General features: G+C 39.7%; 22 non-coding genes across 22 annotated transcripts; all 22 read left to right on the top strand.

Annotated features, from left to right (window-relative positions):
* Positions 1 to 1,307: 1,307 nt before the first annotated feature.
* TRNAK-CUU (transfer RNA lysine (anticodon CUU)) lies at positions 1,308 to 1,380 on the top strand. Its single transcript has one exon. It is a non-coding gene; the product is annotated as a tRNA-Lys (tRNA).
* Positions 1,381 to 1,931: 551 nt separating this feature from the next.
* On the top strand, positions 1,932 to 2,004 carry TRNAA-AGC (transfer RNA alanine (anticodon AGC)). Its single transcript has one exon. It is a non-coding gene; the product is annotated as a tRNA-Ala (tRNA).
* A 353-nt stretch (positions 2,005 to 2,357) lies between these two features.
* TRNAK-CUU (transfer RNA lysine (anticodon CUU)) lies at positions 2,358 to 2,430 on the top strand. The gene has a single exon. It is a non-coding gene; the product is annotated as a tRNA-Lys (tRNA).
* Positions 2,431 to 4,480: 2,050 nt separating this feature from the next.
* TRNAK-CUU (transfer RNA lysine (anticodon CUU)) lies at positions 4,481 to 4,553 on the top strand. Its single transcript has one exon. It is a non-coding gene; the product is annotated as a tRNA-Lys (tRNA).
* A 988-nt stretch (positions 4,554 to 5,541) lies between these two features.
* On the top strand, positions 5,542 to 5,614 carry TRNAK-CUU (transfer RNA lysine (anticodon CUU)). Its single transcript has one exon. It is a non-coding gene; the product is annotated as a tRNA-Lys (tRNA).
* Positions 5,615 to 5,763: 149 nt separating this feature from the next.
* On the top strand, positions 5,764 to 5,836 carry TRNAK-CUU (transfer RNA lysine (anticodon CUU)). Its single transcript has one exon. It is a non-coding gene; the product is annotated as a tRNA-Lys (tRNA).
* Positions 5,837 to 7,643: 1,807 nt separating this feature from the next.
* Positions 7,644 to 7,716, top strand: TRNAK-CUU (transfer RNA lysine (anticodon CUU)). Its single transcript has one exon. It is a non-coding gene; the product is annotated as a tRNA-Lys (tRNA).
* A 551-nt stretch (positions 7,717 to 8,267) lies between these two features.
* TRNAA-AGC (transfer RNA alanine (anticodon AGC)) lies at positions 8,268 to 8,340 on the top strand. Its single transcript has one exon. It is a non-coding gene; the product is annotated as a tRNA-Ala (tRNA).
* A 353-nt stretch (positions 8,341 to 8,693) lies between these two features.
* TRNAK-CUU (transfer RNA lysine (anticodon CUU)) lies at positions 8,694 to 8,766 on the top strand. The gene has a single exon. It is a non-coding gene; the product is annotated as a tRNA-Lys (tRNA).
* A 2,049-nt stretch (positions 8,767 to 10,815) lies between these two features.
* TRNAK-CUU (transfer RNA lysine (anticodon CUU)) lies at positions 10,816 to 10,888 on the top strand. Its single transcript has one exon. It is a non-coding gene; the product is annotated as a tRNA-Lys (tRNA).
* Positions 10,889 to 11,037: 149 nt separating this feature from the next.
* On the top strand, positions 11,038 to 11,110 carry TRNAK-CUU (transfer RNA lysine (anticodon CUU)). Its single transcript has one exon. It is a non-coding gene; the product is annotated as a tRNA-Lys (tRNA).
* Positions 11,111 to 12,917: 1,807 nt separating this feature from the next.
* Positions 12,918 to 12,990, top strand: TRNAK-CUU (transfer RNA lysine (anticodon CUU)). Its single transcript has one exon. It is a non-coding gene; the product is annotated as a tRNA-Lys (tRNA).
* Positions 12,991 to 13,541: 551 nt separating this feature from the next.
* Positions 13,542 to 13,614, top strand: TRNAA-AGC (transfer RNA alanine (anticodon AGC)). The gene has a single exon. It is a non-coding gene; the product is annotated as a tRNA-Ala (tRNA).
* Positions 13,615 to 13,967: 353 nt separating this feature from the next.
* On the top strand, positions 13,968 to 14,040 carry TRNAK-CUU (transfer RNA lysine (anticodon CUU)). The gene has a single exon. It is a non-coding gene; the product is annotated as a tRNA-Lys (tRNA).
* Positions 14,041 to 16,089: 2,049 nt separating this feature from the next.
* On the top strand, positions 16,090 to 16,162 carry TRNAK-CUU (transfer RNA lysine (anticodon CUU)). Its single transcript has one exon. It is a non-coding gene; the product is annotated as a tRNA-Lys (tRNA).
* A 1,550-nt stretch (positions 16,163 to 17,712) lies between these two features.
* On the top strand, positions 17,713 to 17,785 carry TRNAA-AGC (transfer RNA alanine (anticodon AGC)). The gene has a single exon. It is a non-coding gene; the product is annotated as a tRNA-Ala (tRNA).
* Positions 17,786 to 18,137: 352 nt separating this feature from the next.
* TRNAK-CUU (transfer RNA lysine (anticodon CUU)) lies at positions 18,138 to 18,210 on the top strand. Its single transcript has one exon. It is a non-coding gene; the product is annotated as a tRNA-Lys (tRNA).
* Positions 18,211 to 19,187: 977 nt separating this feature from the next.
* TRNAK-CUU (transfer RNA lysine (anticodon CUU)) lies at positions 19,188 to 19,260 on the top strand. The gene has a single exon. It is a non-coding gene; the product is annotated as a tRNA-Lys (tRNA).
* Positions 19,261 to 20,233: 973 nt separating this feature from the next.
* On the top strand, positions 20,234 to 20,306 carry TRNAK-CUU (transfer RNA lysine (anticodon CUU)). Its single transcript has one exon. It is a non-coding gene; the product is annotated as a tRNA-Lys (tRNA).
* A 1,200-nt stretch (positions 20,307 to 21,506) lies between these two features.
* TRNAK-CUU (transfer RNA lysine (anticodon CUU)) lies at positions 21,507 to 21,579 on the top strand. Its single transcript has one exon. It is a non-coding gene; the product is annotated as a tRNA-Lys (tRNA).
* A 978-nt stretch (positions 21,580 to 22,557) lies between these two features.
* TRNAN-AUU (transfer RNA asparagine (anticodon AUU)) lies at positions 22,558 to 22,630 on the top strand. Its single transcript has one exon. It is a non-coding gene; the product is annotated as a tRNA-Asn (tRNA).
* A 978-nt stretch (positions 22,631 to 23,608) lies between these two features.
* On the top strand, positions 23,609 to 23,681 carry TRNAN-AUU (transfer RNA asparagine (anticodon AUU)). Its single transcript has one exon. It is a non-coding gene; the product is annotated as a tRNA-Asn (tRNA).
* Positions 23,682 to 23,688: the final 7 nt, after the last annotated feature.

The raw sequence follows: 23,688 nt of genomic DNA, 5'->3' as shown, positions 1-23,688 counted from the left end.
TCATTATAACAACTAAAGTGGTTTAATCAAAAGGGTTCAGGTATTCTTTAGCATGTGAGAGGAATTTGAATTCTTATGCAATCTCAAAATGAAGTTCTCACAACTTCCATTTTCATTTTCTCTTATTTTTTTTGACACTCTGTCCTCTGAAGGATGTATAAATCTGGCTTTCCTTGCAAAACAAGAGTAGAGGAATATCCAGGATTTGATTTTCTTCACAAAAAGGGATTGGTCTGCATACTGTCTTAAGGAGGGAGCCCGGCTAGCTCAGTCGGTAGAGCATGAGACTCTTAATCTCAGGGTCGTGGGTTCGAGCTCCACGTTGGGCGAAAACGAGTAATTTTTGCCTGAATATTGCATTGACTCTCATAATATGGAGATTAATCTTGCATTAGACCTGCAATAACTCCCAAAAATTGTCCAGGACTGGATTTCCTTCATAAAAAATGATTAGTCTGCATACCATCTTGAAGTGGGAGCCCGGCTAGCTCAGTCGGTAGAGCATGAGACTTTTAATCTCAGGGTCGTGGGTTCGAGCTCCACGTTGGGCGAAAATTAGTAATTTTTGCTGGACTCTCATAATCTGGTGATTATTCTTGCATTAGACATGCAATAACTATCAAAAATGGTATCTCCCTTGGTTTCTCATTGGTGGGAAATTTAACTTCAAGATTAGGTAGGGTATGAGTCTAGATGAACACACCACAATATCACTCATATTCGAGTAGTAAACAGGCCAACCTGAACTGTAAAACATCCCATAAGTGGAGGTAAGGCATAAGTTAGGAGTGAACTGAACACTGTTATGGGCAATTGGACTTCAAATATAGTGTGGAAGGCAGTGAGGTTACTTTTTTCATGTTATGCAGATTAAACACTCAGGGGAATTAGCTCAAATGGTAGAGCGCTCGCTTAGCATGCGAGAGGTAGCGGGATTGATGCCCGCATTCTCCATTATAAAATTTGCATTCATTTTATTTTTAACTTGTCATTGCCAAGGTCACTGCAGAGTAAGAACAGAAAAATCACAGATGGCTTTCAAATATGGTCTCATTATAACAACTAAAGTGGTTTAATCAAAAGGGTTCAGGTATTCTTTAGCATGTGAGAGGAATTTGAATTCTTATGCAATCTCAAAATGAAGTTCTCACAACTTCCGTTTTCATTTTCTCTTATTTTTTTTGACACTCTGTCCTCTGAAGGATGTATAAATCTGGCTTTCCTTGCAAAACAAGAGTAGAGGAATATCCAGGATTTGATTTTTTTTCACAAAAAGGGATTGGTCTGCATACTGTCTTAAGGAGGGAGCCCGGCTAGCTCAGTCGGTAGAGCATGAGACTCTTAATCTCAGGGTCGTGGGTTCGAGCCCCACGTTGGGCGAAAACGAGTAATTTTTGCGTGAATATTGCATTGACTCTCATAATATGGAGATTAATCTTGCATTAGACCTGCAATAACTCCCAAAAATTGTCCAGGACTGGATTTCCTTCATAAAAATGATTAGTCTGCATACCATTTTGAAGTGGGAGCCCGGCTAGCTCAGTCGGTAGAGCATGAGACTTTTGATCTCAGGGTCGTGGGTTCGAGCTCCACGTTGGGCGAAAATGAGTAATTTTTGCTGGACTCTCATAATCTGGTGATTATTCTTGCATTAGACATGCAATAACTATCAAAAATGGTATCTCCCTTGGTTTCTCATTGGTGGGAAATTTAACTTCAAGATTAGGTAGGGTATGAGTCTAGATGAACACACCACAATATCACTCATATTCGAGTAGTAAACAGGCCAACCTGAACTGTAAAACATCCCATAAGTGGAGGTAAGGCATAAGTTAGGAGTGAACTGAACACTGTTATGGGCAATTGGACTTCAAATAAAGTGTGGAAGGCAGTGAGGTTACTTTTTTCATGTTATGCAGATTAAACACACAGGGGAATTAGCTCAAATGGTAGAGCGCTCGCTTAGCATGCGAGAGGTTGCGGGATCGATGCCCGCATTCTCCATTATAAAATTTGCATACATTTTATTTTTAACTTGTCATTGCCCATGGTCATTGCAGAGTAAGAACAGAAAAATCACAGATGGCTTTCAAATATGGTCTCATTATAACAACTAAAGTGGTTTAAACAAAAGGGTTCAGGTATTCTTTAGCATGTGAGAGGAATTTGAATTCTTATGCAATCTCAAAATGAAGTTCTCACAACTTCCATTTTCATTTTCTCTTATTTTTTTTGACACTCTGTCCTCTGAAGGATGTATAAATCTGGCTTTCCTTGCAAAACAAGAGTAGAGGAATATCCAGGATTTGATTTTTTTCACAAAAAGGGGTTGGTGTGCATACTGTCTTAAAGAGGGAGCCCGGCTAGCTCAGTCGGTAGAGCATGAGACTCTTAATCTCAGGGTCGTGGGTTCGAGCCCCACGTTGGGCGAAAACGAGTAATTTTTTCCTAAATATTGCATTGACTCTCATAATATGGAGATTAATCTTGCATTAGACCTGCAATAACTCCCAAAAATTGTCCAGGAATGGATTTCCTTCATAAAAAATGATTAGTCTGCATACCATCTTGAAGTGGGAGCCCGGCTAGCTCAGTCGGTAGAGCATAAGACTCTTAATTTCAGGGTCGTGGGTTCGAGCCCCACGTTGGGCGAAAATGAGTAATTTTTGCTGGATTATTGCATTGACTCTCATAATCTGGTGAATATTCTTGCATTAGACATGCAATAACTATCAGAAATGGTATCTCCCTTGGTTTCTCATTGGTGGGAAATTTAACTTCAAGATTAGCTAGGGTATGAGTCTAGATGAACACAGCGCAATATCACTCATATTCGAGTAGTAAACAGGCCAACCTGAACTGTAAAACATCCCATAAGTGGAGGTAAGGCATAAGTTAGGAGTGAACTGAACACTGTTATGGGCAATTGGACTTCAAATAAAGTGTGGAAGGCAGTGAGGTCACTATTTTCATGTTATGCAGATTAAACACAGGGGAATTAGCTCAAATGGTAGAGTGCTTGCTTAGCATGCGAGAGGTAGCGGGATCGATGCCCGCATTCTCCATTATAAAATTTGCATACATTTTATTTTTAACTTGTCATTGCCAAGGTCATTGCAGAGTAAGAACAGAAAAATCACAGATGGCTTTCAAATATGGTCTCATTATAACAACTAAAGTGGTTTAATCAAAAGGGTTCAGGTATTCTTTAGCATGTGAGAGGAATTTGAATTCTTATGCAATCTCAAAATTAAGTTCTAACAACTTCCGTTTTCATTTTCTCTTATTTTTTTTGACACTCTGTCCTCTGAAGGATGTATGAATCTGGCTTTCCTTGCAAAACAAGAGTAGAGGAATATCCAGGATTTGATTTTTTTCACAAAAAGGGATTAGTCTGCATATTGTCTTAAGGAGGGAGCCCGGCTAGCTCAGTCGGTAGAGCATGAGACTCTTAATTTCAGGGTCGTTTGTTAGAGCCCCACGTTGGGCGAAAATGAGTAATTTTTTCCTGAATATTGCATTGACTCTCATAATATGGAGATTAATCTTGCATTAGACCTGCAATAACTCCCAAAAATTGTCCAGGAATGGATTTCCTTCATAAAAAATGATTAGTCTGCATACCATCTTGAAGTGGGAGCCCGGCTAGCTCAGTCGGTAGAGCATGAGACTCTTAATCTCAGGGTCCTGGGTTCGAGCCCCACGTTGGGCAAAAATGAGTAATTTTTGCTGGATTATTGCATTGACTCTCATAATCTGGTGAATATTCTTGCATTAGACATGCAATAACTATCAGAAATTGTATCTCCCTTGGTTTCTCATTGGTGGGAAATTTAACTTCAAGATTAGCTAGGGTATGAGTCTAGATGAACACACCGCAATATCACTCATATTCGAGTAGTAAACAGGCCAACCTGAACTGTAAAACATCCCATAAGTGGAGGTAAGGCATAAGTTAGGAGTGAACTGAACACTGTTATGGGCAATTGGACTTCAAATAAAGTGTGGAACCCAGTAAGGTTACTTTTTTCATGTTATGCAGATTTAACACACAGGGGAATTAGCTCAAATAGTAAAGCGCTCGCTTAGCATGCGAGAGGTAGCGGGATCGATGCCCGCATTCTCCATTATAAAATTTGCATACATTTTATTTTTAACTTGTCATTGCCCATGGTCATTGCAGAGCAAGAACAGAAAAATCACAGATGGCTTTCAAATATGGTCTCATTATAACAACTAAAGTGGTTTAATCAAAAGGGTTCAGGTATTCTTTAGCATGTGAGAGGAATTTGAATTCTTATGCAATCTCAAAATGAAGTTCTCACAACTTCCATTTTCATTTTCTCTTATTTTTCTTGACACTCTGTCCTCTGAAGGATGTATAAATCAGGCTTTCCTTGCAAAACAAGAGTAGAGGAATATCCAGGATTTGATTTTCTTCACAAAAAGGGATTGGTCTGCATACTGTCTTAAGGAGGGAGCCCGGCTAGCTCAGTCGGTAGAGCATGAGACTCTTAATCTCAGGGTCGTGGGTTCGAGCCCCACGTTGGGCGAAAACGAGTAATTTTTGCCTGAATATTGCATTGACTCTCATAATATGGAGATTAATCTTGCATTAGACCTGCAATAACTCCCAAAAATTGTCCAGGAATGGATTTCCTTCATAAAAAATGATTAGTCTGCATACCATCTTGAAGTGGGAGCCCGGCTAGCTCAGTCGGTAGAGCATGAGACATTAATCTCAGGGTCGTGGGTTCGAGCCCCACGTTGGACGAAAATGAGTAATTTTTGCTGGATTATTGCATTGACTCTCATAATCTGGTGAATATTCTTGCATTAGACATGCAATAACTATCAGAAATTGTATCTCCCTTGGTTTCTCATTGGTGGGAAATTTAACTTCAAGATTAGCTAGGGTATGAGTCTAGATGAACACACCGCAATATCACTCATATTCGAGTAGTAAACAGGCCAACCTGAACTGTAAAACATCCCATAAGTGGAGGTAAGGCATAAGTTAGGAGTGAACTGAACACTGTTATGGGCAATTGGACTTCAAATAAAGTGTGGAACGCAGTAAGGTTACTTTTTTCATGTTATGCAGATTAAACACACAGGGGAATTAGCTCAAATAGTAAAGCGCTCGCTTAGCATGCGAGAGGTAGCGGGATCGATGCCCGCATTCTCCATTATAAAATTTGCATACATTTTATTTTTAACTTGTCATTGCCAAGGTCATTGCAGAGTAAGAACAGAAAAATCACAGATGGCTTTCAAATATGGTCTCATTATAACAACTAAAGTGGTTTAATCAAAAGGGTTCAGGTATTCTTTAGCATGTGAGAGGAAATTGAATTGTTATGCAATCTCAAAATGAAGTTCTCACAACTTCCGTTTTCATTTTCTCTTATTTGTTTTGACACTCTGTCCTCTGAAGGATGTATACATCTGGCTTTCCTTGCAAAACAAGAGTAGAGGAATATCCAGGATTTGATTTTTTTCACAAAAAGGAATCGGTCTGCATACTGTCTTAAGGAGGGAGCCCGGCTAGCTCAGTCGGTAGAGCATGAGACTCTTAATCTCAGGGTCGTGGGTTCGAGCCCCACGTTGGGCGAAAACGAGTAATTTTTGCCTGAATATTGCATTGACTCTCATAATATGGAGATTAATCTTGCATTAGACCTGCAATAACTCCCAAAAATTGTCCAGGAATGGATTTCCTTCATAAAAAATGATTAGTCTGCACACCATCTTGAAATGGGAGCCCGGCTAGCTCAGTCGGTAGAGCATGAGACTCTTAATCTCAGGGTCGTGGGTTCGAGCCCCACGTTGGGCGAAAATGAGTAATTTTTGCTGGACTCTCATAATCTGGTGATTATTCTTGCATTAGACATGCAATAACTATCAAAAATGGTATCTCCCTTGGTTTCTCATTGGTGGGAAATTTAACTTCAAGATTAGGTAGGGTATGAGTCTAGATGAACACACCACAATATCACTCATATTCGAGTAGTAAACAGGCCAACCTGAACTGTAAAACATCCCATAAGTGGAGGTAAGGCATAAGTTAGGAGTGAACTGAACACTGTTATGGGCAATTGGACTTCAAATAAAGTGCGGAAGGCAGTAAGGTTACTTTTTTCATGTTATGCAGATTAAACACACAGGGGAATTAGCTCAAATGGTAGAGCGCTCACTTAGCATGCAAGAGGTAGCGGGATCGATGCCCGCATTCTACATTATAAAATTTGCATACATTTTATTTTTAACTTGTCATTGCCCATGGTCATTGCAGAGTAAGAACAGAAAAATCACAGATGGCTTTCAAATATGGTCTCATTATAACAACTAAAGTGGTTTAATCAAAAGGGTTCAGGTATTCTTTAGCATGTGAGAGGAATTTGAATTCTTATGCAATCTCAAAATGAAGTTCTCACAACTTCCATTTTCATTTTCTCTTATTTTTTTTGACACTCTGTCCTCTGAAGGATGTATAAATCTGGCTTTCCTTGCAAAACAAGAGTAGAGGAATATCCAGGATTTGATTTTCTTCACAAAAAGGGATTGGTCTGCATACTGTCTTAAGGAGGGAGCCCGGCTAGCTCAGTCGGTAGAGCATGAGACTCTTAATCTCAGGGTCGTGGGTTCGAGCTCCACGTTGGGCGAAAACGAGTAATTTTTGCCTGAATATTGCATTGACTCTCATAATATGGAGATTAATCTTGCATTAGACCTGCAATAACTCCCAAAAATTGTCCAGGACTGGATTTCCTTCATAAAAAATGATTAGTCTGCATACCATCTTGAAGTGGGAGCCCGGCTAGCTCAGTCGGTAGAGCATGAGACTTTTAATCTCAGGGTCGTGGGTTCGAGCTCCACGTTGGGCGAAAATTAGTAATTTTTGCTGGACTCTCATAATCTGGTGATTATTCTTGCATTAGACATGCAATAACTATCAAAAATGGTATCTCCCTTGGTTTCTCATTGGTGGGAAATTTAACTTCAAGATTAGGTAGGGTATGAGTCTAGATGAACACACCACAATATCACTCATATTCGAGTAGTAAACAGGCCAACCTGAACTGTAAAACATCCCATAAGTGGAGGTAAGGCATAAGTTAGGAGTGAACTGAACACTGTTATGGGCAATTGGACTTCAAATAAAGTGTGGAAGGCAGTGAGGTTACTTTTTTCATGTTATGCAGATTAAACACACAGGGGAATTAGCTCAAATGGTAGAGCGCTCGCTTAGCATGCGAGAGGTAGCGGGATTGATGCCCGCATTCTCCATTATAAAATTTGCATTCATTTTATTTTTAACTTGTCATTGCCAAGGTCACTGCAGAGTAAGAACAGAAAAATCACAGATGGCTTTCAAATATGGTCTCATTATAACAACTAAAGTGGTTTAATCAAAAGGGTTCAGGTATTCTTTAGCATGTGAGAGGAATTTGAATTCTTATGCAATCTCAAAATGAAGTTCTCACAACTTCCGTTTTCATTTTCTCTTATTTTTTTTGACACTCTGTCCTCTGAAGGATGTATAAATCTGGCTTTCCTTGCAAAACAAGAGTAGAGGAATATCCAGGATTTGATTTTTTTTCACAAAAAGGGATTGGTCTGCATACTGTCTTAAGGAGGGAGCCCGGCTAGCTCAGTCGGTAGAGCATGAGACTCTTAATCTCAGGGTCGTGGGTTCGAGCCCCACGTTGGGCGAAAACGAGTAATTTTTGCGTGAATATTGCATTGACTCTCATAATATGGAGATTAATCTTGCATTAGACCTGCAATAACTCCCAAAAATTGTCCAGGACTGGATTTCCTTCATAAAAATGATTAGTCTGCATACCATTTTGAAGTGGGAGCCCGGCTAGCTCAGTCGGTAGAGCATGAGACTTTTGATCTCAGGGTCGTGGGTTCGAGCTCCACGTTGGGCGAAAATGAGTAATTTTTGCTGGACTCTCATAATCTGGTGATTATTCTTGCATTAGACATGCAATAACTATCAAAAATGGTATCTCCCTTGGTTTCTCATTGGTGGGAAATTTAACTTCAAGATTAGGTAGGGTATGAGTCTAGATGAACACACCACAATATCACTCATATTCGAGTAGTAAACAGGCCAACCTGAACTGTAAAACATCCCATAAGTGGAGGTAAGGCATAAGTTAGGAGTGAACTGAACACTGTTATGGGCAATTGGACTTCAAATAAAGTGTGGAAGGCAGTGAGGTTACTTTTTTCATGTTATGCAGATTAAACACACAGGGGAATTAGCTCAAATGGTAGAGCGCTCGCTTAGCATGCGAGAGGTTGCGGGATCGATGCCCGCATTCTCCATTATAAAATTTGCATACATTTTATTTTTAACTTGTCATTGCCCATGGTCATTGCAGAGTAAGAACAGAAAAATCACAGATGGCTTTCAAATATGGTCTCATTATAACAACTAAAGTGGTTTAAACAAAAGGGTTCAGGTATTCTTTAGCATGTGAGAGGAATTTGAATTCTTATGCAATCTCAAAATGAAGTTCTCACAACTTCCATTTTCATTTTCTCTTATTTTTTTTGACACTCTGTCCTCTGAAGGATGTATAAATCTGGCTTTCCTTGCAAAACAAGAGTAGAGGAATATCCAGGATTTGATTTTTTTCACAAAAAGGGGTTGGTGTGCATACTGTCTTAAAGAGGGAGCCCGGCTAGCTCAGTCGGTAGAGCATGAGACTCTTAATCTCAGGGTCGTGGGTTCGAGCCCCACGTTGGGCGAAAACGAGTAATTTTTTCCTAAATATTGCATTGACTCTCATAATATGGAGATTAATCTTGCATTAGACCTGCAATAACTCCCAAAAATTGTCCAGGAATGGATTTCCTTCATAAAAAATGATTAGTCTGCATACCATCTTGAAGTGGGAGCCCGGCTAGCTCAGTCGGTAGAGCATAAGACTCTTAATTTCAGGGTCGTGGGTTCGAGCCCCACGTTGGGCGAAAATGAGTAATTTTTGCTGGATTATTGCATTGACTCTCATAATCTGGTGAATATTCTTGCATTAGACATGCAATAACTATCAGAAATGGTATCTCCCTTGGTTTCTCATTGGTGGGAAATTTAACTTCAAGATTAGCTAGGGTATGAGTCTAGATGAACACAGCGCAATATCACTCATATTCGAGTAGTAAACAGGCCAACCTGAACTGTAAAACATCCCATAAGTGGAGGTAAGGCATAAGTTAGGAGTGAACTGAACACTGTTATGGGCAATTGGACTTCAAATAAAGTGTGGAAGGCAGTGAGGTCACTATTTTCATGTTATGCAGATTAAACACAGGGGAATTAGCTCAAATGGTAGAGTGCTTGCTTAGCATGCGAGAGGTAGCGGGATCGATGCCCGCATTCTCCATTATAAAATTTGCATACATTTTATTTTTAACTTGTCATTGCCAAGGTCATTGCAGAGTAAGAACAGAAAAATCACAGATGGCTTTCAAATATGGTCTCATTATAACAACTAAAGTGGTTTAATCAAAAGGGTTCAGGTATTCTTTAGCATGTGAGAGGAATTTGAATTCTTATGCAATCTCAAAATTAAGTTCTAACAACTTCCGTTTTCATTTTCTCTTATTTTTTTTGACACTCTGTCCTCTGAAGGATGTATGAATCTGGCTTTCCTTGCAAAACAAGAGTAGAGGAATATCCAGGATTTGATTTTTTTCACAAAAAGGGATTAGTCTGCATATTGTCTTAAGGAGGGAGCCCGGCTAGCTCAGTCGGTAGAGCATGAGACTCTTAATTTCAGGGTCGTTTGTTAGAGCCCCACGTTGGGCGAAAATGAGTAATTTTTTCCTGAATATTGCATTGACTCTCATAATATGGAGATTAATCTTGCATTAGACCTGCAATAACTCCCAAAAATTGTCCAGGAATGGATTTCCTTCATAAAAAATGATTAGTCTGCATACCATCTTGAAGTGGGAGCCCGGCTAGCTCAGTCGGTAGAGCATGAGACTCTTAATCTCAGGGTCCTGGGTTCGAGCCCCACGTTGGGCAAAAATGAGTAATTTTTGCTGGATTATTGCATTGACTCTCATAATCTGGTGAATATTCTTGCATTAGACATGCAATAACTATCAGAAATTGTATCTCCCTTGGTTTCTCATTGGTGGGAAATTTAACTTCAAGATTAGCTAGGGTATGAGTCTAGATGAACACACCGCAATATCACTCATATTCGAGTAGTAAACAGGCCAACCTGAACTGTAAAACATCCCATAAGTGGAGGTAAGGCATAAGTTAGGAGTGAACTGAACACTGTTATGGGCAATTGGACTTCAAATAAAGTGTGGAACGCAGTAAGGTTACTTTTTTCATGTTATGCAGATTAAACCCACAGGGGAATTAGCTCAAATAGTAAAGCGCTCGCTTAGCATGCGAGAGATAGCGGGATCGATGCCCGCATTCTCCATTATAAAATTTGCATACATTTTATTTTTAACTTGTCATTGCCAAGGTCATTGCAGAGTAAGAACAGAAAAATCACAGATGGCTTTCAAATATGGTCTCATTATAACAACTAAAGTGGTTTAATCAAAAGGGTTCAGGTATTCTTTAGCATGTGAGAGGAAATTGAATTGTTATGCAATCTCAAAATGAAGTTCTCACAACTTCCGTTTTCATTTTCTCTTATTTGTTTTGACACTCTGTCCTCTGAAGGATGTATACATCTGGCTTTCCTTGCAAAACAAGAGTAGAGGAATATCCAGGATTTGATTTTTTTCACAAAAAGGAATCGGTCTGCATACTGTCTTAAGGAGGGAGCCCGGCTAGCTCAGTCGGTAGAGCATGAGACTCTTAATCTCAGGGTCGTGGGTTCGAGCCCCACGTTGGGCGAAAACGAGTAATTTTTGCCTGAATATTGCATTGACTCTCATAATATGGAGATTAATCTTGCATTAGACCTGCAATAACTCCCAAAAATTGTCCAGGAATGGATTTCCTTCATAAAAAATGATTAGTCTGCACACCATCTTGAAATGGGAGCCCGGCTAGCTCAGTCGGTAGAGCATGAGACTCTTAATCTCAGGGTCGTGGGTTCGAGCCCCACGTTGGGCGAAAATGAGTAATTTTTGCTGGACTCTCATAATCTGGTGATTATTCTTGCATTAGACATGCAATAACTATCAAAAATGGTATCTCCCTTGGTTTCTCATTGGTGGGAAATTTAACTTCAAGATTAGGTAGGGTATGAGTCTAGATGAACACACCACAATATCACTCATATTCGAGTAGTAAACAGGCCAACCTGAACTGTAAAACATCCCATAAGTGGAGGTAAGGCATAAGTTAGGAGTGAACTGAACACTGTTATGGGCAATTGGACTTCAAATAAAGTGCGGAAGGCAGTAAGGTTACTTTTTTCATGTTATGCAGATTAAACACACAGGGGAATTAGCTCAAATGGTAGAGCGCTCACTTAGCATGCAAGAGGTAGCGGGATCGATGCCCGCATTCTACATTATAAAATTTGCATACATTTTATTTTTAACTTGTCATTGCCCATGGTCATTGCAGAGTAAGAACAGAAAAATCACAGATGGCTTTCAAATATGGTCTCATTATAACAACTAAAGTGGTTTAATCAAAAGGGTTCAGGTATTCTTTAGCATGTGAGAGGAATTTGAATTCTTATGCAATCTCAAAATGAAGTTCTCACAACTTCCATTTTCATTTTCTCTTATTTTTTTTGACACTCTGTCCTCTGAAGGATGTATAAATCTGGCTTTCCTTGCAAAACAAGAGTAGAGGAATATCCAGGATTTGATTTTCTTCACAAAAAGGGATTGGTCTGCATACTGTCTTAAGGAGGGAGCCCGGCTAGCTCAGTCGGTAGAGCATGAGACTCTTAATCTCAGGGTCGTGGGTTCGAGCTCCACGTTGGGCGAAAACGAGTAATTTTTGCCTGAATATTGCATTGACTCTCATAATATGGAGATTAATCTTGCATTAGACCTGCAATAACTCCCAAAAATTGTCCAGGACTGGATTTCCTTCATAAAAAATGATTAGTCTGCATACCATCTTGAAGTGGGAGCCCGGCTAGCTCAGTCGGTAGAGCATGAGACTTTTAATCTCAGGGTCGTGGGTTCGAGCTCCACGTTGGGCGAAAATTAGTAATTTTTGCTGGACTCTCATAATCTGGTGATTATTCTTGCATTAGACATGCAATAACTATCAAAAATGGTATCTCCCTTGGTTTCTCATTGGTGGGAAATTTAACTTCAAGATTAGGTAGGGTATGAGTCTAGATGAACACACCACAATATCACTCATATTCGAGTAGTAAACAGGCCAACCTGAACTGTAAAACATCCCATAAGTGGAGGTAAGGCATAAGTTAGGAGTGAACTGAACACTGTTATGGGCAATTGGACTTCAAATAAAGTGTGGAAGGCAGTGAGGTTACTTTTTTCATGTTATGCAGATTAAACACACAGGGGAATTAGCTCAAATGGTAGAGCGCTCGCTTAGCATGCGAGAGGTAGCGGGATTGATGCCCGCATTCTCCATTATAAAATTTGCATTCATTTTATTTTTAACTTGTCATTGCCAAGGTCACTGCAGAGTAAGAACAGAAAAATCACAGATGGCTTTCAAATATGGTCTCATTATAACAACTAAAGTGGTTTAATCAAAAGGGTTCAGGTATTCTTTAGCATGTGAGAGGAATTTGAATTCTTATGCAATCTCAAAATGAAGTTCTCACAACTTCCGTTTTCATTTTCTCTTATTTTTTTTGACACTCTGTCCTCTGAAGGATGTATAAATCTGGCTTTCCTTGCAAAACAAGAGTAGAGGAATATCCAGGATTTGATTTTTTTTCACAAAAAGGGATTGGTCTGCATACTGTCTTAAGGAGGGAGCCCGGCTAGCTCAGTCGGTAGAGCATGAGACTCTTAATCTCAGGGTCGTGGGTTCGAGCCCCACGTTGGGCGAAAACGAGTAATTTTTGCGTGAATATTGCATTGACTCTCATAATATGGAGATTAATCTTGCATTAGACCTGCAATAACTCCCAAAAATTGTCCAGGACTGGATTTCCTTCATAAAAATGATTAGTCTGCATACCATTTTGAAGTGGGAGCCCGGCTAGCTCAGTCGGTAGAGCATGAGACTTTTGATCTCAGGGTCGTGGGTTCGAGCTCCACGTTGGGCGAAAATGAGTAATTTTTGCTGGACTCTCATAATCTGGTGATTATTCTTGCATTAGACATGCAATAACTATCAAAAATGGTATCTCCCTTGGTTTCTCATTGGTGGGAAATTTAACTTCAAGATTAGGTAGGGTATGAGTCTAGATGAACACACCACAATATCACTCATATTCGAGTAGTAAACAGGCCAACCTGAACTGTAAAACATCCCATAAGTGGAGGTAAGGCATAAGTTAGGAGTGAACTGAACACTGTTATGGGCAATTGGACTTCAAATAAAGTGTGGAAGGCAGTGAGGTTACTTTTTTCATGTTATGCAGATTAAACACACAGGGGAATTAGCTCAAATGGTAGAGCGCTCGCTTAGCATGCGAGAGGTTGCGGGATCGATGCCCGCATTCTCCATTATAAAATTTGCATACATTTTATTTTTAACTTGTCATTGCCCATGGTCATTGCAGAGTAAGAACAGAAAAATCACAGATGGCTTTCAAATATGGTCTCATTATAACAACTAAAGTGGTTTAAACAAAAGGGTTCAGGTATTCTTTAGCATGTGAGAGGAATTTGAATTCTTATGCAATCTCAAAATGAAGTTCTCACAACTTCCATTTTCATTTTCTCTTATTTTTTTTGACACTCTGTCCTCTGAAGGATGTATAAATCTGGCTTTCCTTGCAAAACAAGAGTAGAGGAATATCCAGGATTTGATTTTTTTCACAAAAAGGGGTTGGTGTGCATACTGTCTTAAAGAGGGAGCCCGGCTAGCTCAGTCGGTAGAGCATGAGACTCTTAATCTCAGGGTCGTGGGTTCGAGCCCCACGTTGGGCGAAAACGAGTAATTTTTTCCTAAATATTGCATTGACTCTCATAATATGGAGATTAATCTTGCATTAGACCTGCAATAACTCCCAAAAATTGTCCAGGAATGGATTTCCTTCATAAAAAATGATTAGTCTGCATACCATCTTGAAGTGGGAGCCCGGCTAGCTCAGTCGGTAGAGCATAAGACTCTTAATTTCAGGGTCGTGGGTTCGAGCCCCACGTTGGGCGAAAATGAGTAATTTTTGCTGGATTATTGCATTGACTCTCATAATCTGGTGAATATTCTTGCATTAGACATGCAATAACTATCAGAAATGGTATCTCCCTTGGTTTCTCATTGGTGGGAAATTTAACTTCAAGATTAGCTAGGGTATGAGTCTAGATGAACACAGCGCAATATCACTCATATTCGAGTAGTAAACAGGCCAACCTGAACTGTAAAACATCCCATAAGTGGAGGTAAGGCATAAGTTAGGAGTGAACTGAACACTGTTATGGGCAATTGGACTTCAAATAAAGTGTGGAAGGCAGTGAGGTCACTATTTTCATGTTATGCAGATTAAACACAGGGGAATTAGCTCAAATGGTAGAGTGCTTGCTTAGCATGCGAGAGGTAGCGGGATCGATGCCCGCATTCTCCATTATAAAATTTGCATACATTTTATTTTTAACTTGTCATTGCCAAGGTCATTGCAGAGTAAGAACAGAAAAATCACAGATGGCTTTCAAATATGGTCTCATTATAACAACTAAAGTGGTTTAATCAAAAGGGTTCAGGTATTCTTTAGCATGTGAGAGGAATTTGAATTCTTATGCAATCTCAAAATTAAGTTCTAACAACTTCCGTTTTCATTTTCTCTTATTTTTTTTGACACTCTGTCCTCTGAAGGATGTATGAATCTGGCTTTCCTTGCAAAACAAGAGTAGAGGAATATCCAGGATTTGATTTTTTTCACAAAAAGGGATTAGTCTGCATATTGTCTTAAGGAGGGAGCCCGGCTAGCTCAGTCGGTAGAGCATGAGACTCTTAATTTCAGGGTCGTTTGTTAGAGCCCCACGTTGGGCGAAAATGAGTAATTTTTTCCTGAATATTGCATTGACTCTCATAATATGGAGATTAATCTTGCATTAGACCTGCAATAACTCCCAAAAATTGTCCAGGAATGGATTTCCTTCATAAAAAATGATTAGTCTGCATACCATCTTGAAGTGGGAGCCCGGCTAGCTCAGTCGGTAGAGCATGAGACTCTTAATCTCAGGGTCCTGGGTTCGAGCCCCACGTTGGGCAAAAATGAGTAATTTTTGCTGGATTATTGCATTGACTCTCATAATCTGGTGAATATTCTTGCATTAGACATGCAATAACTATCAGAAATTGTATCTCCCTTGGTTTCTCATTGGTGGGAAATTTAACTTCAAGATTAGCTAGGGTATGAGTCTAGATGAACACACCGCAATATCACTCATATTCGAGTAGTAAACAGGCCAACCTGAACTGTAAAACATCCCATAAGTGGAGGTAAGGCATAAGTTAGGAGTGAACTGAACACTGTTATGGGCAATTGGACTTCAAATAAAGTGTGGAACGCAGTAAGGTTACTTTTTTCATGTTATGCAGATTAAACCCACAGGGGAATTAGCTCAAATAGTAAAGCGCTCGCTTAGCATGCGAGAGATAGCGGGATCGATGCCCGCATTCTCCATTATAAAATTTGCATACATTTTATTTTTAACTTGTCATTGCCAAGGTCATTGCAGAGTAAGAACAGAAAAATCACAGATGGCTTTCAAATATGGTCTCATTATAACAACTAAAGTGGTTTAATCAAAAGGGTTCAGGTATTCTTTAGCATGTGAGAGGAATTTGAATTGTTATGCAATCTCAAAATGAAGTTCTCACAACTTCCGTTTTCATTTTCTCTTATTTTTTTTGACACTCTGTCCTCTGAAGGATGTATACATCTGGCTTTCCTTGCAAAACAAGAGTAGAGGAATATCCAGGATTTGATTTTTTTCACAAAAAGGGATTGGTCTGCATACTGTCTTAAAGAGGGAGCCCGGCTAGCTCAGTCGGTAGAGCATGAGACTCTTAATCTCAGGGTCGTGGGTTCGAGCCCCACGTTGGGCGAAAACGAGTAATTTTTGCCTGAATATTGCATTGACTCTCATAATATGGAGATTAATCTTGCATTAGACCTGCAATAACTCCCAAAAATTGTCCAGGACTGGATTTCCTTCATAAAAAATGATTAGTCTGCATACCATCTTGAAGTGGGAACCCGGCTAGCTCAGTCGGTAGAGCATGAGACTTTTAATCTCAGGGTCGTGGGTTCGAGCTCCACGTTGGGGAAAATGAGTAATTTTTGCTGGACTCTCATAATCTGGTGATTATTCTTGCATTAGACATGCAATAACTATCAAAAATGGTATCTCCCTTGGTTTCTCATTGGTGGGAAATTTAACTTCAAGATTAGGTAGGGTATGAGTCTAGATGAACACACCACAATATCACTCATATTCGAGTAGTAAACAGGCCAACCTGAACTGTAAAACATCCCATAAGTGGAGGTAAGGCATAAGTTAGGAGTGAACTGAACACTGTTATGGGCAATTGGACTTCAAATAAAGTGTGGAAGGCAGTGAGGTTACTTTTTTCATGTTATGCAGATTAAACACACAGGGGAATTAGCTCAAATGGTAGAGCGCTCGCTTAGCATGCAAGAGGAAGCGGGATCGATGCCCGCATTCTCCATTATAAAATTTGCATACATTTTATTTTTAACTTGTCATTCCCCATGGTCATTGCAGAGTAAGAACAGAAAAATCACAGATGGCTTTCAAATATGGTCTCATTATAACAACTAAAGTGGTTTAATCAAAAGGGTTCAGGTATTCTTTAGCATGTGAGAGGAATTTGAATTCTTATGCAATCTCAAAATGAAGTTCTCACAACTTCCATTTTCATTTTCTCTTATTTTTTTTTGACACTCTGTCCTCTGAAGGATGTATAAATCTGGCTTTCCTTGCAAAACAAGAGTAGAGGAATATCCAGGATTTGATTTTTTTCACAAAAAGGGATTGGTCTGCATACTGTCTTAAGGAGGGAGCCCGGCTGGCTCAGTCGGTAGAGCATGAGACTCTTAATCTCAGGGTCGTGGGTTCAAGCCCCACGTTGCGCAAAAAAGAGTAATTTTTGCCTGAATATTGCATTGACTCTCATAATATGGAGATTAATCTTGCAAAATGATTAGTCTGCATACCATCTTGAAGTGGGAGCCCGGCTAGCTCAGTCGGTAGAGCATGAGACTCTTAATCTCAAGGTCGTGGGTGCGAGCCCCACGTTGGGCGAAAATGAGTAATTTTTGCTGGACTCTCATAATCTGGTGATTATTCTTGCATTAGACATGCAATAACTATTAAAAATGGTATCTCCCTTGGTTTCTCATTGGTGGGAAATTTAACTTCAAGATTAGGTAGGGTATGAGTCTAGATGAACACACCACAATATCACTCATATTCGAGTAGTAAACAGGCCAACCTGAACTGTAAAACATCCTATAAGTGGAGGTAAGGCATAAGTTAGGAGTGAACTGAACACTGTTATGGGCAATTGGACTTCAAATAAAGTGTGGAAGGCAGTGAGGTTACTTTTTTCATGTTATGCAGATTAAACACACAGGGGAATTAGCTCAAATGGTAGAGCGCTCGCTTAGCATGCGAGAGGTAGCGGGATCGATGCCCGCATTCTCCATTATAAAATTTGCATACATTTTATTTTTAACTTGTCATTGCCAAGGTCATTGCAGAGTAAGAACAGAAAAATCACAGATGGCTTTCAAATATGGTCTCATTATAACAACTAAAGTGGTTTAATCAAAAGGGTTCAGGTATTCTTTAGCATGTGAGAGGAATTTGAATTCTTATGCAATCTCAAAATGAAGTTCTCACAACTTCCGTTTTCATTTTCTCTTATTTTTTTTGACACTCTGTCCTCTGAAGGATGTATAAATCTGGCTTTCCTTGCAAAACAAGAGTAGAGGAATATCCAGGATTTGATTTTTTTCACAAAAAGGGATTGGTCTGCATACTGTCTTAAGGAGGGAGCCCGGCTAGCTCAGTCGGTAGAGCATGAGACTCTTAATCTCAGGGTCGTGGGTTCGAGCCCCACGTTGGGCGAAAACGAGTAATTTTTGCCTGAATATTGCATTGACTCTCATAATATGGAGATTAATCTTGCATTAGACCTGCAATAACTCCCAAAAATTGTCCAGGACTGGATTTCCTTCATAAAAAATTATTAGTCTGCATACCATCTTGAAGTGGGAGCCCGGCTAGCTCAGTCGGTAGAGCATGAGACTTTTAATCTCAGGGTCGTGGGTTCGAGCCCCAAGTTGGGCGAAAATGAGTAATTTTTGCTGGACTCTCATAATCTGGTGATTATTCTTGCATTAGACATGCAATAACTATCAAAAATGGTATCTCCCTTGGTTTCTCATTGGTGGGAAATTTAACTTCAAGATTAGGTAGGGTATGAGTCTAGATGAACACACCACAATATCACTCATATTCGAGTAGTAAACAGGCCAACCTGAACTGTAAAACATCCCATAAGTGGAGGTAAGGCATAAGTTAGGAGTGAACTGAACACTGTTATGGGCAATTGGACTTCAAATAAAGTGTGGAAGGCAGTGAGGTTACTTTTTTCAAGTTATGCAGATTAAACACACAGGGGAATTAGCTCAAATGGTAGAGCGCTCGCTTAGCATGCGAGAGGCAGCGGGCTCGATGCCCGCATTCTCCATTATAAAATTTGCATACATTTTATTTTTAACTTGTCATTGCCAAGGTCATTGCAGAGTAAGAACAGAAAAATCACAGATGGCTTTCAAATATGGTCTCATTATAACAACTAAAGTGGTTTAATCAAAAGGGTTCAGGTATTCTTTAGCATGTGAGAGGAATTTGAATTCTTATGCAATCTCAAAATGAAGTTTTCACAACTTCCATTTTCATTTTCTCTTATTTTTTTTGACACTCTGTCCTCTGAAGGATGTATAAATCAGGCTTTCCTTGCAAAACAAGAGTAGAGGAATATCCAGGATTTGATTTTCTTCACAAAAAGGGATTTGTCTGCATACTGTCTTAAGGAGGGTGCCCGGCTAGCTCAGTCGGTAGAGCATGAGACTCTTAATCTCAGGGTCGTGGGTTCGAGCCCCACGTTGGGCGAAAACGAGTAATTTTTGCCTGAATATTGCATTGACTCTCATAATATGGAGATTAATCTTGCCTTAGACCTGCAATAACTCCCAAAAATTGTCCAGGAATGGATTTCCTTCATAAAAAATGATTAGTCTGCATACCATCTTGAAGTGGGAGCCTGGCTAGCTCAGTCGGTAGAGCATGAGACTCTTAATCTCAGGGTCGTGGGTTCGAGCCCCACGTCGGGCGAAAATGAGTACTTTTTGCTGGATTCTCATAATCTGGTGATTATTCTTGCATTAGACATGCAATAACTATCAAAAATGGTATCTCCCTTGGTTTCTCATTGGTGGGAAATTTAACTTCAAGATTAGGTAGGGTATGAGTCTAGATGAACACACAATATCACTCATATTCGAGTAGTAAACAGGCCAACCTGAACTGTAAAACATCCCATAAGTGGAGGTAAGGCATAAGTTAGGAGTGAACTGAACACTGTTATGGGCAATTGGACTTCAAATAAAGTGTGGAACGCAGTAAGGTTACTTTTTTCATGTTATGCAGATTAAACACACAGGGGAATTAGCTCAAATAGTAAAGCGCTCGCTTAGCATGCGAGTGGTAGCGGGCTCGATGCCCGCATTCTCCATTATAAAATTTGCATACATTTTATTTTTAACTTGTCATTGCCAAGGTCATTGCAGAGTAAGAAGAGAAAAATCACAGATGGCTTTCAAATATGGTCTCATTATAACAACTAAAGTGGTTTAATCAAAAGGGTTCAGGTATTCTTTAGCATGTGAGAGGAATTTGAATTCTTATGCAATCTCAAAATGAAGTTTTCACAACTTCCATTTTCATTTTCTCTTATTTTTTTGACACTCTGTCCTCTGAAGGATGTATAAATCAGGCTTTCCTTGCAAAACAAGAGTAGAGGAATATCCAGGATTTGATTTTCTTCACAAAAAGGGATTGGTCTGCATAATGTCTTAAGGAGGGAGCCCGGCTAGCTCAGTCGGTAGAGCATGAGACTCTTAATCTCAGGGTCGTGGGTTCGAGCCCCACGTTGGGCGAAAACGAGTAATTTTTGCCTGAATATTGCATTGACTCTCATAATATAGAGATTAATCTTGCATTAGACCTGCAATAACTCCCAAAAATTGTCCAGGAATGGATTTCCTTCATAAAAAATGATTAGTCTGCATACCATCTTGAAGTGGGAGCCCGGCTAGCTCAGTCGGTAGAGCATGAGACTCTTAATATCAGGGTCGTGGGTTTGAGCCCCACGTTGGGCGAAAATGAGTAATTTTTTCTGGACTCTCATAATCTTCTGATTATTCTTGCATTAGACATGCAATAACTATCAAAAATGGTATCTCCCTTGGTTTCCCATTGGTGGTAAATTTTACTTCAAGATTAGGTAGGGTATGAGTCTAGATGAACACACCACAATATCACTCATATTCGAGTAGTAAACAGGCCAACCTGAACTGTAAAACATCCCATAAGTGGAGGTAAGGCATAAGTTAGGAGTGAACTGAACACTGTTATGGGCAATTGGACTGCAAATAAAGTGTGGAAGGCAGTGAGGTTACTTTTTTCATGTTATGCAGATTAAACACACAGGGGAATTAGCTCAAATGGTAGAGCGCTCGCTTAGCATGCGAGAGGTAGTGGGATCGATGCCCGCATTCTCCATTATAAAATTTGCATACATTTTATTTTTAACTTGTCATTGCCCATGGTCATTGCAGAGTAAGAACAGAAAAATCACAGATGGCTTTCAAATATGGTCTCAATATAACAACTAAAGTGGTTTAATCAAAAGGGTTCAGGTATTCTTTAGCATGTGAGAGGAATTTGAATTCTTATGCAATCTCAAAATGAAGTTCTCACAACTTCCATTTTCATTTTCTCTTATTTTTTTTGACACTCTGTCCTCTGAAGGATGTATAAATCTGGCTTTCCTTGCAAAACAAGAGTAGAGGAATATCCAGGATTTGATTTTTTTCACAAAAAGGGATTGGTCTGCATACTGTCTTAAGGAAGGAGCCCGGCTAGCTCAGTCGGTAGAGCATGAGACTCTTAATCTCAGGTTCGTGGGTTCGAGCCCCACGTTGGGCGAAAACGAGTAATTTTTTCCTGAATATTGCATTGACTCTCATAATATGGAGATTAATCTTGCATTAGACCTGCAATAACTCCCAAAAATTGTCCAGGAATGGATTTCCTTCATAAAAAATGATTAGTCTGCATACCATCTTGAAGTGGGAGCCCGGCTAGCTCAGTCGGTAGAGCATGAGACTCTTAATCTCAGGGTCGTGGGTTCGAGCCCCACGTCGGGCGAAAATGAGTAATTTTTGCTGGACTCTCATATTCTGGTGATTATTCTTGCATTAGACATGCAATAACTATCAAAAATGGTATCTCCCTTGGTTTCTCATTGGTGGGAAATTTAACTTCAAGATTAGGTAGGGTATGAGTCTAGATGAACACACCACAATATCACTCATATTCGAGTAGTAAACAGGCCAACCTGAACTGTAAAACATCCCATAAGTGGAGGTAAGGCATAAGTTAGGAGTGAACTGAACACTGTTATGGGCAATTGGACTGCAAATAAAGTGTGGAAGGCAGTCAGGTTACTTTTTTCATGTTATGCAGATTAAACACACAGGGGAATTAGCTCAAATGGTAGAGCGCTCGCTTAGCATACGAGAGGTAGCGGGATCGATGCCCGCATTATTCATTATAAAATTTGCATACATTTTATTTTTAACTTGTCATTGCCCATGGTCATTGCAGAGTAAGAACAGAAAAATCACAGATGGCTTTCAAATATGGTCTCATTATAACAACTAAAGTGGTTTAATCAAAAGGGTTCAGGTATTCTTTAGCATGTGAGAGGAATTTGAATTCTTATGCAATCTCAAAATGAAGTTCTCACAACTTCCATTTTCATTTTCTCTTATTTTTTTTGACACTCTGTCCTCTGAAGGATGTATAAATCTGGCTTTCCTTGCAAAACAAGAGTAGAGGAATATCCAGGATTTGATTTTTTTCACAAAAAGGGATTGGTCTGCATACTGTCTTAAGGAGGGAGCCCGGCTAGCTCAGTCGGTAGAGCATGAGACACTTAATCTCAGGGTCGTGGGTTCGAGCCCCACGTTGGGCGAAAACGAGTAATTTTTGCCTGAATACTGCATTGACTCTCATAATATGGAGATTAATCTTGCATTAGACCTGCAATAACTCCCAAAAATTGTCCAGGAATGGATTTCCTTCATAAAAAATGATTAGTCTGCATACCATCTTGAAGTGGGAGCCCGGCTAGCTCAGTCGGTAGAGCATGAGACTATTAATCTCAGGGTCGTGGGTTCGAGCCTCACGTTGGGCGAAAATGAGTAATTTTTGCTGGACTCTCATAATCTGGTGATTATTCTTGCATTACACATGCAATAACTATCAAAAATGGTATCTCCCTTGGTTTCTCATTGGTGGGAAATTTAACTTCAAGATTAGGTAGAGTATGAGTCTAGATGAACACACCACAATATCACTCATAATCGAGTAGTAAACAGGCCAACCTGAACTGTAAAACATCCCATAAGTGGAGGTAAGGCATAAGTTAGGAGTGAACTGAACACTGTTATGGGCAATTGGACTTCAAATAAAGTGTGGAAGGCAGTGAGGTTACTTTTTTCATGTTATGCAGATTAAACACACAGGGGGATTAGCACAAATGGTAGAGCGCTCGCTTAGCATGCGAGAGGTAGCGGGATCGATGCCCGCATTTTCCATTATAAAATTTGCATACATTTTATTTTTAACTTGTCATTGCCCATGGTCATTGCAGAGTAAGAACAGAAAAATCACAGATGGCTTTCAAATATGGTCTCATTATAACAACTAAAGTGGTTTAATCAAAAGGGTTCAGGTATTCTTTAGCATGTGAGAGGAATTTGAATTCTTATGCAATCTCAAAATGAAGTTCTCACAACTTCCATTTTCATTTTCTCTTATTTTTTTTGACACTCTGTCCTCTGAAGGATGTATAAATCTGGCTTTCCTTGCAAAACAAGAGTAGAGGAATATCCAGGATTTGATTTTCTTCACAAAAAGGGATTGGTCTGCAGACTGTCTTAAGGAGGAAGCCCGGCTAGCTCAGTCGGTAGAGCCTGAGACTCTTAATCTCAGGGTCGTGGGTTCGAGCTCCACGTTGGGCGAAAACGAGTAATTTTTGCCTGAATACTGCATTGACTCTCATAATATGGAGATTAATCTCGCATTAGACCTGCAATAACTCCCAAAAATTGTCCAGGAATGGATTTCCTTCATAAAAAATGATTAGTCTGCATACCATCTTGAAATGGGAGCCCGGCTAGCTCAGTCGGTAGAGCATGAGACTATTAATCTCAGGGTCGTGGGTTCGAGCCTCACGTTGGGCGAAAATGA

The sequence above is a fragment of the Lissotriton vulgaris genome, chromosome 1_1 (genome assembly GCF_964263255.1).
Source record: "Lissotriton vulgaris chromosome 1_1, aLisVul1.2, whole genome shotgun sequence".
In the NCBI taxonomy this organism is placed as follows: domain Eukaryota; kingdom Metazoa; phylum Chordata; class Amphibia; order Caudata; family Salamandridae; genus Lissotriton; species Lissotriton vulgaris.
This window is presented reverse-complemented; position numbering and strand designations above follow the sequence as displayed.